An 18,092-nucleotide genomic window follows, 5' to 3' on the forward strand; every position below is an offset into this window, starting at 1 on the left:
TGACATCTCTTACAAGGGCATTTATGTGGCATGTTCAAATGCACCAGAAACCACATTTTCTCTCCCGTCTTATTAGGAACACTACAAAATTTTAAACTGCCAGAGAAGACCCAAATTATCCTCTCTTATTTCTTATCTATATCAACGATCTACCTGACTTTGTTAAACACTCTAAAGTTCGACTCTTTGCCGATGACACGGCCATCTACCTTTCTCTGACTGTCTCTTCCCATTCGAGCCTACTACAACAAGACTTACAGCAACTGGAATTCTGGGAAACCAAATGGGACATGAAATTGCCAAGTATTACAGATCACTAAGCGTTTACACCTATACCAACACAGTACCTTTAACACAAAACCATCTTACAAACAGTACCATCTGCAAAATACCTTGGCATAACTATATCACACAACCTTACATGGAATGACCACATTGACAATAAATAAATATTGACTTGACTTGACTTGATTCTCTATATGCCCGGCCCTGATGTGCCGTGCAATGATGTAGTAACATATATAGAAGGTTTTGATTTAATTCTGAATGAAAGGCCTTTCATTCTTTTTTAATTTTCTGATTATTTTTATCATAATATGCGTATATACAAAAATAGGAATGAATGCTTCCATATTATATAGATATATCGTCAACTTTGACCGATGCGCTATTTGTTACCCTCTGAAAGGGCCTTCATTGTATCAGTTTGTTTAGCGTCTTCCTTGTAGAGAAGTAACTATACATTACTTGGAATATAATCTGACAAGTTAGTTTAAGTTTCTAGCGTATTAAAGCACACGTATTTAAAATTCGTGTCTTTGGCCTACAGTAATAAGAAATAAATAAGAGGCTAGCTGAAAGCGTCGGTACAGATGACAGATGAATGACAGATGACAGCTTGTATCCTTCCTCTTTCGTAAGTAGAAGGGTGCAAATCGAGTGTAGGGAATCCGGCAGGGAATGTAAATATAGTAGAATGCCAATTAACACTTAATTAGCGCAAATATAGTGGAATCTTTAATACATAGATATTAGGTATGATTTCTTCTGACAAGTCAGGAATTATCAACGACTTCCTAGACATGTAGGGATATTGGTAATTGGTATACTTGCTGTAGATTCACTTTTTTGCCTCAGATCAGGCCTGGGTCCAGAAATATTTGAATGCTGGGTCACCAGCTTATAAAATCAAATCCTTGAGATGTCTGGTGGTTGCGGGTTTTGGTAGATTTATTTTCTGTTTAAATGCCAATCTATAAATATACATGTATGAGAAACAAATACAAAATTTTTTAATGTACCTCATATCTAAGATGAACTCTGTCAGTCAGTGTTTAATAAGTTTCAGGCACAATATAGCATTAAGCTATGTAAGAGTATAGACCCTCAGCATGTCACCAGGCATGCCAGTTAAGATATTTTTTGAAGCCAAAGTGGTGAAAATTTACCTCTACGCAATTTCCGTAGAGTATATGCCAAAGATATATAGATAAGAGGCTAGCTGGAAGCGTCGGTACAGATGACAGATGTATGACAGATGACAGCTCGTATCCCTCCTCTTTCGTAAGTAGAAGGGTGCAAATCGAGTGTAGAGAATTCGGCAGGGGATGTCAATATAGTAGAAAATCGATGAATTCATGCCAATTAACACCAATAACCCCTCCATTACCTCAAAATTTAGACCTAAAAGTGCACCAGAGACCACCATTTCATACCTGTATATCAAAAATTTCTGATTTTACTCCAGCACAAAATAGATCAAATACCCCAAAAGGATTAGTAGTTTACATACAATATTTATGTAAAGTTATGATGAAAAAAATTATGGTGGGGTTTGCTGCCTCAACACCCCAATTCCAAAACATTGCACTACACAACAACTGTGCTAAGTATACCAAAGACAAGCAGCAACTTTAAATATAGTGTTTTAACCAATTCACAATTTATTGATATAAATTCTGCATTTTGATTCAGATTTCAGGACATACAACAAGCAGTGGTCCAAGCCACAGTCTACACTCGTAGATCTCCTGGTACAGAAGATGCCAGCAGAACCACCCATGTCAGAAAGGGTAAGCTAAACTAGTTTCTTTCTTAAACATTTATATATATTAATTCATGTTCTACATTAAAACTGTAAACAAGATTAATGCATCAAAAAAGGTTCAGGCAGAAAATGGTAAATAAGATATGGTTGTAATTCTTACCAGCTAGTCCTTTTTATACCCCCACCAAACATGTTTTGGGGGGATTATATAGGAGTCAGTTTTGTTGCGTCACGTCGCGTCCCGTCCTGTCGCATCCCAAAATCTATATTTCAGTTATTACTAAATGGATTGGATTCAAACTTAAAATAGATGTTCCACCTTATCACCCACATCATGTGACACAAGGTGCATGACTCTGACACCAATTTTTCATGAGTTATGCCCCCTTTAACTTAGAATTTAAGGTTAATTTTGATGCATTTTCGCTATATCTCAGTTATTACTAAATGGATTTGATTCAAACTTAAAATAGATGTTCCACCTTATCACCCGCATCATCTGACACAAGCTGTTGTGCAATATTCATCCACCATTGGAGCCATTAAACACTCCAGTGACAGTTCTTGACAGATTTAAATATTTTTGGTACACAGGTGTGACATCATAAAATACAGGTAAAGTTTGACTTTGTCTACAAACCACCAATTTTATATATAGTTATGGCCCCTTTCCAACTCAAAATTTGTCAAACTCATGGTTGCCAGACAATAACTCACGAAAGACTTCACAGATTTAGACAAATTTTGGTACACAGGTATAACATCATAACATACAGGTCAAGTTTGATTTAAATTGCACCATCTTGTGGCCATGTCTTTCTTATGGTTGCCATTCTCCTGTGACAAGACCGTATTGTGGGGGTATTCGTCACTCCTGTGACAGTTCTAGTTTAAAATTGGTTTTCTAATAAATGGGAAAGTTACATTATATACATTTTGGATATTTAAGACTATGTTGTTTATTTTAAAGTTTTTCTTGCATAAAAATTATGTACATTGAAATTACCTTAAGAAAACTTGATTATTAAAACGTGTCATTTGTTATATAGCAGGGGTCAAATTTAGCGACATTTTCTACTAGTTAAAAGTAGCTAGTGCCCTTTTTGTTCACTAGCTAAAATAAAAAGATACTAGCTAATGTTAAACAATAATATTTAATTACCTTATTAATATTTTACCTGCCAAAACCTACTGATAAATCTCTGAAACAGTCAGAAAAAAATTCTGTTATCTTAAGATAGCTAACTACTAGTGCCACTTTCATCCACTTACAAGCTAAAGTCAAATCCTTCCATTTTAACTTGATGCAAGCTGCAATCAGTGTTCTATTGAATAATGAAATATCATTTATAAAAATAAATGATAACATTTCTTTCATGCAGAAAAATGCATACCTGCAGAACAAACTTTATTAAAGCTTTAAAGACATTTTCTTGGTATATTATTGACTAGCTGAAATTAGCTAGTACATTCCAAGCCAACTAGTTATTCTTAAATCCCACTAGCATTTAGCTTGTATGCTTGTCTAAATTTGAACCCTGTATAGATTTATAAAGTATCTATTCCAGGACTGTCTGGCAGCCTTCAAGCTTCTAGCCACTATGTACATCAAGTACATCCAGATTTTCCGCTGACTGGAGATGTGCTATGACCGAATTGTTCAACCTCAGAAAAGGTGTGTGTTGAGGCATGCACTTGTTGTCGAGATGGTCAGTCTGAAGTTCTGAGAGTACCATAATTACTTTGATAATGTGCTGTCAGATATAAAACTTACTCCAGGTAGTTACGCTTTAGTATGAGAATACATAATAACAAATAGATATTAAAGAATTTATAGGAGTATTAAAGAATTCATAGGAGATATTAATTTTGTTTGCTTCACCAGGTGGACAACATGCAGTTGCAGTATTTTCACAGGTGGTATAGCCAGGTATAGCCACAAGTTAAATGTAAGATATGATGCACACATGTTTTCTTGTTTTAAGTTCTGATAAAGTTTACACATGGATTACCAGTATTCTGTTGTAACTGGAAGTATTAGGAAAAAACTAGACTGTTGTAATCATTTATGAAGATTGTTAACATTTTTGTTTTATCACAGAGGTTGTAGTGTTCGTTCTTTTTTTTTTCAGAATGATGTTGAAATTCCAATCCCAAATTATTTCATCAGTGAATGACTAGAAGCTCTTGACAGGAAGAGAGAAGTTGCTTGGACAGATTATCACCAAAGTCAGACCTCAGGATAAGGATATGGTATGTCAGTTCAGTGATTGGAAGTAAATTACATTCATGCATCTATAAAAAGGACACTGTTTTACATAAGTGTGTGTTACATGTAAAATACCATAACTTTGTAACTATGAATTTTAAATCAACTTTAAAATCACCTTTGGACACAATAGTATTTTCATTAAAATACTTTGTCTTGAAAATAGGTTCTTTGTGTTGTAAATGACTATTCTTTAGACAGCATATGATATACATGTAGTTCCTTGTAGAACCTAACAATCATTAAACATTGCATTACCTGTGCTGGATCTATTATTTAATCAAAAAAAAAAATTGCCTTGTGGCAATGTTTCATGGTTTTATTAGCTCGACTATTCAAAGAATAGTCTAGCTATTCTACTCACCCTGGCGTCGGCGTCACACCTTGGTTAAGTTTTTGCATGCAACTACATACAGCCATCAATTAAAGGCATATAGCTTTGAAACTTATTTTTTCTTTTTCTAGGTCAATTACCAACCTCTCTGGGTCAAGTTCCATAACTCTGACATGTATTTTGAGCAAATTATGCCCCCTTTTGGACTTAGAAAATTTTGGTTAAAGTTTTACATGCAAGTTACTATCTCCAAAACGAATGCAGATATTGATTTGAAACTTCACATGTGTCTTCGGGGTTATAAAACTAGTTTATAGCAGCAAGTCCCATAACTCTGACCTTCATTTTGGCCAAATTATGCCCCCTTTTGGACTTAGAAAATTCTGGTTAAAGTTTTGCTTGCAAGTACATACAGCTATTTCTAAAAGGCATACAGATTTGAAACTTATTTTTTCTTTTTCTAGATCAATTACCAATTCCCATAGCTCTGACATGTATTTTGAGCAAATTATGCCCCCTTTTAGACTTAGAAAATTTTGGTTAAAGTTTAACATGCAAGATATTATCTCCAAAACTAATGCAGGTATTGATTTGAAACTTCACGTGTCTTCGGGGTTATAAAACTAGTTGATAGCAGCAAGTCCCATAACTCTGACCTTCATTTTGGCCAAATTGTGCCCCCTTTTGGACTTAGCAAATTCTGGTTAAAGTTTTGCGTGCAAGTACATACAGCTATTACTAAAAGGCATATAGATTTGAAACTTATTTGTTATTTTTCTAGATCAATTACTAACCTCACTGGATCAAGTCCCATAACTCTTACATGTATTTTGAGCAAATAATTCCCCTTTTTGGACTTAGAAAATCCTGGTTAAAGTTTTGCGTGTAAGTACATACGGCTATTTCTAAAAGGCATATAGATTTGAAACTTATTTTTTCTTTTTCTAGATCAATTACCAACCTCACTGGGTCAAGTCCCATAACTCTGGCATGTATTTTGGGCAAATTATGCCCCCTTTTGGACTTTGAAAATTCTGGTTAAAGTTTTACATGCGAGTGCTTGGGCTTAGTGTCAGGAAAATTGATAGTTAGGTTGGCCATGACCAGCAGATGACCCCTATTGATTTTGAGGTCATTAGGTCAAAGGTCAAGGTCACATTGGCCAGGAACAGTTAGAATGGTTTCTGATCTTTTTATCCAAAACCATAAGGCCTAGGGCTTTGATATTTGGTATGTAGCAAAATCTAGTGGTCCTCGACCAAGTTTGTTCAGATTATTTGGACCACATGTATAGTTTTGAGTGGCAAGATGAACCTTGACATGAGTTGACCTTGATCTTGACCTAGTGACCTACTTTCACATTTCTGTAGCTACAGCCTTCAAATTTGGACCACATGCATAGGTTTGTGTACCGAAAAAAACTTTGACGTTGTTATTGACCTAGTGACCTACTTTCACATTTTTGAAGGTACAGGCATCAAATTTGGACCATATGCATAGTTTTTTGTTCCAAATTAAAATTTGACCTTGATTTTGACCTAGTGACCTACTTTCACATTTCTTAAGCTACAGCCTTCAAATTTGAACCACAAGCATAGTTTTGTGTACTTAATGAACTTTGATCTTGAGATTGACCTAGTGACCTACTTTCACATTTCTGAAGGTACAGGCTTCAAATTTGGACCACTTGCATAGTTTGTGTGTTCCGAAATAAAATTTGACCTTGATTTTGACCTAGTGACCTACTTTCACATTTCTCAAGCTACAGCCTTCAAATTTGAACCACATGCATAGTTTTGTGTACCGAAATTAACTTTGATCTTGAGATTGACATATTGACCTACTTTCACATTTCTGAAGCTACAGACTTCAGAAATGGACCGCATGCATATTTTTGTGTTCTGAATTGAAATTTGACATTGATTTTTACCTATTACCTACTTTCACATTTCTCAAGCTACAACCTTAAAATTTGAAGCACATGCCTAGTTCTCTCTACCGAAATGAACTTTGACCTTGAAATTGATCTAGTGACCTGCTTTCACATTTCTCAAGCCACAGCTTTCAAATTTGGACCACATACACATTGTTTTGTACCGAAATGAAATTTGACATTCAAAAATGGCTCAGTGTGTGGCGCCAAGATCACTCTGTAATCTCTTGTTAGGTTAATAGATTAAAGGTCAAGGTCAGATTAAACCAGAATGGTAGAACTTTTGTTTACAGTGAGCATATAATTTCTGTTCCTTGTGCAATTACTAAATGCATCAAGGGGGGCATTTCGTGTTCGACGAGCTCTTGTTGCAATTGACTTTGAAAGCGAACAGCATGGATCCTGACCAGACTGCGTTAATGTGCAGGCTGGTCTGGATCCATGCTGGTCGCAAAGCCACTATGTTGGTTTTCTCATGGCACGGCTCATATGTAAATGAAACATCAGACTTTTTGTCCCCTTACAAAGATGCATCCATTCCATTATACTGTATATGTTATATTAACAGCATAACAGTTATGAAATTCTTTTTAAGTAATATTACAACCAATATTCTAAACAAGAAATAAACACTTTATAACGAGCTGATCTACAATCTTCAAACAAAAAAGAAATTAATACACAGTGTAGATGTAGCTTGGCAAAGCAGTATGACTGCTATGGATAACATCTCAGTCATAATTCCAAGTATTTCAGTGAAAAGCAAAAAATAAAATCCAGTTACATTTCAATACGCCAATGAAAAATACAGAAGTGTGACTATATTTTTGAGTTAAGGAGTATTATTGATGTTGTAAAGTGTGCTATAAATTGTACTGAGTATTTGCTTTTCAGGTTTGGAAAGGATTTCAGAGAAGAAAAACAAAAAAAAAGAGAGAGAAGAAGAGATCATCTTTATTGGAATGGTAAGATTCTGTGCACTGAAAACTTGCTTATACTGTCTATTTTAGATAGGAAAGATCTAATGTTGTTTTAGCAAAGTTGGGGGCTAAATGACTTTGCACTGTGCATTTCAAATAATTTAGTCAGACTGTTGGCCTGTTATAATCTTAAGGAATCTAGTGACAGTGCAGTTGCAGGAGTCTTTATCATGATATGAACTTGCACATCTCCTATTTTTCAGACTGGCTCCGCCCCCTATTTCCAAAGTTATGGCCTCTGAAGTAGTCAAAAATGCACATTTTCATCTAATTACATGCTTAGCTCAAAAAGTATTCGATGTAAATTCATGAAAGCTTGCTTGAGTATCATGATATGACCTTGCACACTTGGCATTCTTCTTGAGATTTTAGGGCTTATTACAGAGTTACAGCCCTTGAAATAGCCAAAATAGTTGATTTTTTGTTTGTGATTCTCATAGCTCAGAAAGTATATGGCTTAGAATAATGAATCCTTTATATAAAATGTTTGTTGAGGCTATACCCCCCTTAAGACTGCAAACATTTGAATTATTGCCCCTTATTTGTGGCAAATGTACCAGTGCAGATACACCCTGTGTCCTACAGACACATTCTAGTTTTTGGTTATAAAAGGTTGTCACAAAGGGAAAAAGGCAAATATTGTCCTCTTTTTTAGCTCACCTGTCACAAAGTGACAAGGTGAGCTTTTGTGACCGCGCAGCATCCGTCGTCCGTCCGTGCGTCCGTCCGTCCGTGCGTAAACTTTTGCTTGTGACCACTCTAGAGGTCACATTTTTCATGGGATCTTTATGAAAGTTGGTCAGAATGTTCACCTTGATGATATCTAGGTCAAGTTTGAAACTGGGTCACGTGCCATCAAAAACTAGGTCAGTAGGTCTAAAAATAGAAAAACCTTGTGACCTCTCTAGAGGCCATATATTTCTCAAGATCTTCATGAAAATAGGTCAGAATGTTCACCTTGATGATATCTAGGACAGGTTCGAAACTGGGTCACATGCCGTCAAAAACTAGGTCAGTAGGTCAAATAATAGAAAAACCTTGTGACCTCTCTAGAGGCCATATATTTCACAAGATCTTCATGAAAATTGGTCAGAATGTTCACCTTGATGATATCTAAGTCAGGTTTGAAAGTGGGTCACGTGCCGTTAAAAACTAGGTCAGTAGGTCAAATAATAAAAAAACCTTGTGACATCTCTAAAGGCCATATTTTTCATGGGATCTGTATGAAAGTTGGTCTGAATGTTCATCTTAATGATATCTAGGTCAAATTCGAAACTGGGTCACATGCGGTCAAAAACTAGGTCAGTAGGTCTAAAAATAATAGAAAAACCTTGTGACCTCTCTAGAGGCCATACTTGTGAATGGATCTTCATAAAAATTGGTCAGAATGTTCATCTTGATGATATCTAGGTCAAATTCGAAAGTGGGTCACATGTCATCAAAAACTAGGTCAGTAGGTCAAATAATGAAAAAACCTTGTGACCTCTCTAGAGGTCATATTTTTTATGGGATCTGTATGGAAATTGGTCTGAATGTTTATCTTGATGATATATAGGTCAAGTTTGAAACTGGGTCAACTGTGATCAAAAACTAGGTCAGTAGGTCTTAAAATCGAAAAACCTTGTGACCTCTCTAGAGGCCATACTTGTGAATGGATCTTCATGAAAATTGGTCAGAATGTTCACCTTGATGATATCTAGGTCAAGTTTGAAACTGGGTCACATGCCATCAAAAACTAGGTCAGTAGGTCAAATAATAAAAAAACCTTGTGACCTCTCTAGAGGCCATACTTTTCATGGGATCTGTATGAAAGTTGATCTGAATGTTCATCTTGATGATATCTAGGTCATGTTTGAAATGGGTCAACTGCGGTCAAAAACTAGGTCATTAGGTCTAAAATTTGAAAAATCTTTTGACCTGTCTAGAGGCCATATTTTTCAATGGATCTTGATGAACATTGGTCAGAATTTTTATCCTGATTGTATCTAGGTCAGGTTCAAAACTGGGTCACATGAGCTCAAAAACTAGGTCACTTTGTCAAATAATAGAAAAAACGACGTCATACTCAAAACTGGGTCATGCGGAAACAGGTGAGCGATTCAGGACCATCATGGTCCTCTTGTCTCTCTCACTTGGCCTACTGTACAAAGTAGGTATTTGTCAATAACTAACAAAGGCAGAGAACCATTAGATGAAGGTCTAAAAATATGAAACAACGTAAAATATATCTGATTGTTAGTAAAGCTAGCTCAGTTCTTTTCTCGACTCAGAATGTGTTGTTTTCTGCATAGGAATTCCTATATTTTTGACACTGTTATGCAGTGTCATATTTCTGAATTCTTGCATTTTTGGAGAAAGACAGTTGACTGCCTTCATTGAATGTCATTGAAGATGAAGCCATAATTTAACATTCCTGTTTGTTTGTGAAACAGTTATTTCATGAATATTTGGTAGGTGTATTGATTAAGGAAGTGCTTTTATTATGTTGTAGAAATGAAAGTGAAGTCAAAATGCTGTTTAAGATTTTGCACCTGTATTCTGTGTATTCAGTGTGTTAATGGTAACCATATTTCTGTTGTTACAGGTATGGTATGCTAAAACAAAACTTGATAAGAAGCGTGCGAAGCTGTTCCAGGGTGACTATGAAGATGGGGGAGGGGGTAAAGGTGGAAAGGGAAAGAAAGGCAAGAAAGGGAAAAAGGGAAAGAAAGGAAAAAAGAAATGAACTTTACAGTGTTTTTCTTCCTATTTCTTTATTGTTAAATGGTCATTGTTTTCAAAAGAATATGTTTAAAATAGTTATATGTTATTTAAAAGAAATTTCATTTTTCTGTTCTGTAAGAAATATGAATGAATAGGTCAGTTTCCTTCATGAGAAATTAATAACACTAGATTGTGAAACTGCTGATAATGACAAGAGATTTGTATGAACTGCTGATTGTAATATATAGATCAAGTGTTCTATTATAAAAAGACCTTGTTAGCATTCATTTCATAAGAGCTATTATTTTTAGCTCACCTGTCACAAAGTGACAAGGTGAGCTTTTGTGATCGCGTGGCGTCCGTCGTCTTACTTTTGCTTGTGACCACTCTAGAGGTCACATTTTTAGCTCACCTGTCACAAAGTGACAAGGTGAGCTTTTGTGATCGTGCCGTGTCCGTCGTCCGTCCGTGCGTCCGTCCGTAAACTTTTGCTTGTGACCACTCTAGAGGTCACATTTTTCATGGGATCTTTATGAAAGTTGGTCAGAATGTTCATCTTGATGATATCTAGGTCAAGTTCGAAACTGGGTCACGTTCCTTCAAAAACTAGGGCAGTAGGTCTAAAAATAGAAAAACCTTGTGACCTTTCTAGAGGCCATATATTTCACAAGATCTTCATGAAAATTGGTCAGAATGTTCACCTTGATGATATCTAGGTCAAGTTCGAAACTGGGTCACGTGCCATCAAAAACTAGGTCAGTAGGTCTAAAAATAGAATAACCTTGTGACCTCTCTAGAGGCCATATATTTAACAAGATCTTCATGAAAATTGGTCAGAATGTTCACCTTGATGATATCTAGGTCAAGTTCGAAACTGGGTGACATGCCGTCAAAAACTAGGTCAGTAGGTCAAATAATAAAAAAACCTTGTGACCTCTCTAAAGGCCATATTTTTCATGGTATCTGTATGAAAGTTGGTCTGAATGTTCATCTTGATGATATCTAGGTAAAGTTCGAAACTGGGTCACGTGCAGTCAAAAACTAGGTCAGCAGGGCTAAAAATAGAAAAACCTTGTGACCTCTCTAGAGGCCATATTTTTCATGGGATCTGTATGAAAGTTGGTCAGAATGTTCACCTTGATGATATCTAGGTCAAGTTTGAAAGTGGGTCACATGCCATCAAAAACTAGGTCAGTAGGTCAAATAATAGAAAAACCTTGTGACCTCTTTAAAGGCCATATTTTTCATGGGATCTGTATGAAAATTGGTCTGAATGTTTATTTTGATGATATCTAGGTCAAGATCGAAACAGGGTCATGTGCGGTCAAAAACTAGGTCAGTAGGTCTAAAAATAGAAAAACTTTGTGACCTCTCTAGAGGCCATATATTTCATGAGATCTTCATGAAAATTGGTCAGAATGTTCACTTGATGATATCTAGGTCAGTTTCGAAACTGGGTCACGTGCCATCAAAAACTAGGTCAGTAGGTCATAAAAATAAAAACCTTGTGACCTCTCTAGAGGCCATAATTTCATGGGATCTGTATGAAAGTTGGTCAGAATGTTCATCTTGATGATATCTAGGTCAGTTCGAAACTGGGTCACTGCCTTCAAAAACTAGGTCAGTAGGTCAAATAATAGAAAAACCTTGTGACCTCTCTAGAAGGCCATATTTTTCATGGATCTGTATGAAAATTGGTCTGAATGTTCATCTTGATGATATCTAGCTCAAGTTCGAAAGGGTCACGTGCGGTCAAAAACTAGGTCAGTAGGTCTAAAAATAGAAAAACCTTGTAGACCTCTCTAGAGGCCATATTTTGCATGGATCTCCATGAAAAATTGGTCAGAATGTTCACCTTGATGATATCTAGGTCAAGTTTGAAACTGGGTCACTTGCCGTAAAAACTAGGTCAGTAGGTCAAATAATAGAAAAAACCTTGTGACCTCTCTAGAGGCCATATTTTTCATGGGATCTGTATGAAATTGGTCTGAATGTTATCTTGATGATATCTAGGTCAAGTTGAAACTGGGTCAACTGCGTCAAAAACAGGTCAGTAGGTCTAAAATTATGAAAACTTTTGACCTCTCTAGAGGCCATATTTTTCATGGATCTTCATGAAAATTGGTCGAATGTTCACTTGATGATATCTAGGTCAGTTCGAAACTGGGTCACGTGCTCAAAAACTAGGCCAGTAGGTTAAAAATAGAAAAACCTTGTGACCTCTTAGAGGCCATATTTTTCATGGATCTTCATGAAAATTAGTGAGAATGTTCACCTTGATGATATCTATGTAAAGTTCAAAACAGGGTCACCACGTACCTTCGAAACCAGGTCAATAGGTCAAATAATAGAAAAACCTTGTGACATTTCTAGAGACCATATTTTTCAATGGATCTTCATGAAAATTGGTCAGAATTTTTATCTTGATAATATCTAGGTCAACTTCAAAACTGGGTCACATGAGCTCAAAAACTAGGTCACTGGTCATGTGGGAAGAGGTGAGCGATTCAGGACCATCATGGTCCTCTTGTTTGTGTCATCTTTATGAAAATTGGTCGAAATGTTCATCTTGATGATATCTAGGTCATGTTCGAAACTGGGTCACGTGCCTTCAAAACTAGGTCAGTAGGTCTAAAAATAGAAAACCTTGTGACCTCTCTAGAGGCCATATATTTCAAAAGATCTTCATGAAAATTGGTCAGAATGTTCACCTTGATGATTTCTAGGTCAAGTTTGAAACTGGGTCACGTGCCATCAAAAACTAGGTCAGTAGGTCTAAAAATAGGAAAACCTTGTGACCTCTCTAGAAGCCATATATTTCAAAAGATCTTCATGAAAATTGGTCAGAACGTTCACCTTGATGATATCTAGGTCAGGTTCGAAACTGGGTCACGTGCCTCAAAAACTAGGTCAGTAGGTCAAATAATAGAAAAACTTGTACCTCTCTAAGGCCATATTTTTCATGGATCTGTATGAAATTGGTCTGAATGTTCATCTTGATGATATCTAGGTCAATTCGAAACGGGTCAGTGCGGTCAAAAACTAGGTCAGTAGGTCTAAAAATAGAAAAACTTGTGACCTCTCTAGAGGCCATATTTATGAGATCTCATAAAAATTGGTCAGAATGTTCACCTTGATGATATCTAGGTAAGTTTAAAGTGGTCAGTGCCCAAAAACTAGGTCAGTAGGTCAAATAATAAAAAAACCTTGTGACCTCTCTAGAGGCCATATTTTCATGGATCTGTATGAAAGTTGGTCTGAATGTTCTCTTGATGATATCTAGGTCAAGTTGAAATGGGTCAACTGCCGTCAAAAACAGGTCAGTAGGTCAAAATATAAAACTTTGACTCTAGAGGCCATATTTTTCATGGATCTTATGAAAATTGGTCTGAATGTCATCTTGATGATATCTAGGTCAGTGTGAAACGGGTCCATGTCGGTCAAAAACTAGGTCAGTAGGTCTAAAAATAGAAAAACCTTGTGACCTCTTAGAGGCCATATTTACATGGATCTCATGAAAATTAGTCAGAATGTTCACTTGATGATATCTAGGTCAAGTTCAAAGGTCACCATCCTCAAAACTAGGTCATAGGTCAAATAATAAAAAATTTGTGACCTTTCTAGGCCATATTTTTCAATGGATCTTATGAAATTGGTCTGAATTTTATCTTGATAATATAGGTCAAGTTCAAACTGGGTCAATGCGTCAAAAACTAGGTCATGGTCTAATAGAAAAACTTGGACCCTCATGGCCACTTTTTGATGATCTTATGAAAATTGGTCAAATGTTCACTTGATGATATCTAGGCAAGTTGAAACTGGTCACAGTCCTTAAAAACTAGGTAGTAGTCAAAAATAAAAAACATTGTGACCTCTCTAGAGGCCATACTTTTCAAAAGGATCTTCATGAAAATTGGTCGAATGTTCATCTTGATGATTCTAGGTCAAGTTGAAACTGGGTCACTGCGGTCAAAACTAGGTCAGTAGGACTAAAAATATAAAAACTTTGACCTCTCTAGAGACCATATATTTCAAAGGATCTTCATGAAAATTGTCGAATGTTCACCTTGATGATATCTAGGTCAGTTCGAAACTGGGTCACATGCGTTAAAAAACTAGGTCAGTAGGTCAAATAATAGAAAAACCTTGTGACCTCTCTGAAGGCCATATTTTTCATGGATCTGTATGAAAATTGGTCTGAATGTTCATCTTGATGATATCTAGCTCAAGTTCGAAACAGGGTCATGTGCGGTCAAAACTAGGTCAGTAGGTCTAAAAATAGAAAAACCTTGTGAACCTCTCTAGAGGCCATACTTTAATGGATCTCCATAAAATTGGTCAGAATGTTCATCTTGATGATATCTAGGTCAAGTTCGAAAGTTGTTTATGTGCCATAAAAAACTAGGTCAGTAGGTCAAATAATAGAAAAACCTTGTGACCTCTCTGGAGGCCATACTTTTCATGGGATCTGTATGAAAGTTGGTCTGAATGTTCATCTTGATGATATCTAGGTCAAGTTTGAAACTGGGTCAACTGCTATCAAAAACTAAGTCAGCAGGTCTAAAATTATTAAAATCTTTTGACCTCTCTAGAGGCCATATTTTTCAATGGATCTTCATGAAAATTGATCTGAATATGCACCTTGATGATATCTAGGTCAGTGTGAAACTGGGTCATGTGCGGTCAAAAACTAGGCCATTAGGTATAAAAATAGAAAAACCTTGTGACCTCTCTAGAGGCCATATTTTTCATGAGATCTTCATGAAAATTAGTGAGAATGTTCACCTTGATGATATCTATGTAAAGTTCAAAACAGGGTCACCCACGTACCTTCGAAAACCAGGTCAATAGGTCAAATAATAGAAAAACCTTGTGACATTTCTAGAGACCATATTTTTCAATGGATCTTCATGAAAATTGGTCAGAATTTTTATCTTGATAATATCTAGGTCAACTTCAAAACTGGGTCACATGAGCTCAAAAACTAGGTCACTGGTCATATGGGAAGAGGTGAGCGATTCAGGACCATCATGGTCCTCTTGTTTGTGTCATCTTTATGAAAATTGGTCGAAATGTTCATCTTGATGATATCTAGGTCATGTTCGAAACTGGGTCACGTGCCTTCAAAAACTAGGTCAGTAGGTCTAAAAATAGAAAAACCTTGTGACCTCTCTAGAGGCCATATATTTCAAAAGATCTTCATGAAAATTGGTCAGAATGTTCACCTTGATGATTTCTAGGTCAAGTTTGAAACTGGGTCACGTGCCATCAAAAACTAGGTCAGTAGGTCTAAAAATAGAAAAACCTTGTGACCTCTCTAGAAGCCATATATTTCAAAAGATCTTCATGAAAATTGGTCAGAACGTTCACCTTGATGATATCTAGGTCAGGTTCGAAACTGGGTCACGTGCCATCAAAAACTAGGTCAGTAGGTCAAATAATAGAAAAAACTTGTAACCTCTCTAAAGGCCATATTTTTCATGGGATCTGTATGAAAGTTGGTCTGAATGTTCATCTTGATGATATCTAGGTCAAATTCAAAACTGGGTCAGTGCGGTCAAAAAGTAGGTCAGTAGGTCTAAAAATAGAAAAACCTTGTGACCTCTCTAGAGGCCATATATTTCATGAGATCTTCATGAAAATTGGTCAGAATGTTCATCTTGCTGATATCTAGGTTAAGTTTATAAAGTGGGTCACGTGCCTTCAAAAACTAGGTCAGTAGGTCAAATAATAGAAAAACCTTGTGACCTCTCTAGAGGCCATATTTTTCATGGGATCTGTATGAAAGTTGGTCTGAATGTTCTCTTGATGATATCTAGGTCAAGTTCGAAAGTGGGTCACGTGCCTCAAAAACTAGGTCAGTAGGTCATAATAAAAAACCTTGTGACCTTCTCTAGAGGCCATATTTTTCAATGGATCTTATGAAAGTTGGACTGAATGTTCATCTTGATGATATCTAGGTCAGGTCGAAACGGGCCATGTGCGGTCAAAAACTAGGTCAGTAGGTCTAAAAATAGAAAAACCTTGTGACCTCTCTAGAGGCCATACTTGTGATGGATCTCCATAAAATTAGTCAGAATGTTCATCTTGATGATATCTAGTCAAGTTCGAAAGTGAGTCACATGCCTCAAAAACTAGGTCAGTAGGTCAATAATGAAAAAACTGTGTGACCTCTCTCAAGCCATATTTTTCATGGATCTTATGAAAATTGGTCTGAATGTTTATCTTGATGATATATAGGTCAATTCGAAACTGGGTCACTGCGTCAAAAACTAGGTCAGTAGGTCTTGAAATAGAAAAACCTTGTGACCTCTCTAGAGGCCATACCCTTGAATGGATCTTCATGAAAATTGGTCAGAATGTTCACCTTGATGATATCTAGGTCAAGTTTGAAACTGGGTCACGAGCCTTAAAAAACTAGGTAAGTAGATCAAATAGTAAAAAAAACATTGTGACCTCTCTAGAGGCCATACTTTTCATGGGATCTGTATGAAAGTTGGTCTGAATGTTCATCTTGATGATATCTAGGTCAAGTTTGAAACTGGGTCAACTGCGGTCAAAAACTAGGTCAGTAGGACTAAAATTATTAAAATCTTTTGACCTCTCTAGAGACCATATTTTTCAGTGGATCTTCATGAAAATTGATCTGAATTATCACCTTGGTGATATCTAGGTCAGTTTCAAAACTGGGTCACATGCGTTAAAAAACTAGGGTAGTAGGTATAAAAATAGAAAAACCTTGTGACCTCTCTAGAGGCCATATTTTTCATGAGATCTTCACCTTGATGATATCTAAGGAAAATTCAAAACAGGGTCACATACCTTCGAAAACTAGGTCAATAGGTCAAATAATAGAAAAACCTTGTGACCTCTCTAGAGACCATATTTTTCAATGGATCTTCATGAAAATTGATCAGAATTTTTATCTTGATAATATCTAGGTCAAGTTCAAAATTGGGTCACATGAGATCAAAAACTAGGTCATTATGTCATATAATAAAAAGACGACGTCATACTCAAAACTGGGTCATGTGGGAAGAGGTGAGCGATTCAGGACCATCATGGTCCTCTTGTTTGTAAGTTCAGACTTGATATTTTGATATTCCATTCTTTTATGATGTTCTGTCCACGTTTTATGATATTCTGTCCATTCACTTGTGATAACGGTGTACAAATAATGTTTAAAAGTTTTGTCAATAAAATGTATAAAAGATTTCATATCTATGACTTTGCTTAAAGTATCATCTAGTAACCTTTTTCTAGATATAGGCACATTTTATCCCATTTCTTTAGTTCTTGTATGCTTCTTCAAATGACTTTCGGGTTAGAAATAATATCGTCTAGCCAATGATTCTAATTAGCAAGAGCATGTCCAGTTAGCATCAGTATTGTTGGCAGAAACATAATTTCTTAGGTAACACATCTTTACTAAGAAGTGTTATGTTTAAATGGGAAACTGCATTTTCTAGTCAAAAAAATATTTTTAGGTCAGCAACATGTTCTAGTCAGTACAGGCATTTTTAAGTTGACAAAAATAAACCTTAACAACAGTGTTCTGCAGTGAATATGTATAGAAGGATCTAGTCGGGCTAGATTGAGTTCACTGAAAAATACCAACACTAAATAAATTGAAAATCCATCATGTTGTAATAAAGATATGCGATTACCACCCACAGCATACCACTAATAATTTGACTCCCTGTCTGGATTTTATTATTTATGCAAACCACCTCGTGGACCACGCCTTTGTTAAGTAGACTTGCTGACTCAACATTGGTGTAGCATACTGAAAAATGTCATCACTAAGTAGATTTGCTAACTGAAAA

The 18,092-nt window shown here is 36.1% G+C and overlaps 1 protein-coding gene across 1 annotated transcript in view; it reads left to right on the top strand.

Annotated features, from left to right (window-relative positions):
• Positions 1 to 18,092, top strand: part of LOC128550089 (F-box only protein 30-like) — a 121,697-nt gene that overhangs the window by 63,270 nt on the left and 40,335 nt on the right. The window lies entirely within an intron of this gene.

Source organism: Mercenaria mercenaria, chromosome 17 (assembly GCF_021730395.1).
Source record: "Mercenaria mercenaria strain notata chromosome 17, MADL_Memer_1, whole genome shotgun sequence".
NCBI lineage: Eukaryota > Metazoa > Mollusca > Bivalvia > Venerida > Veneridae > Mercenaria > Mercenaria mercenaria.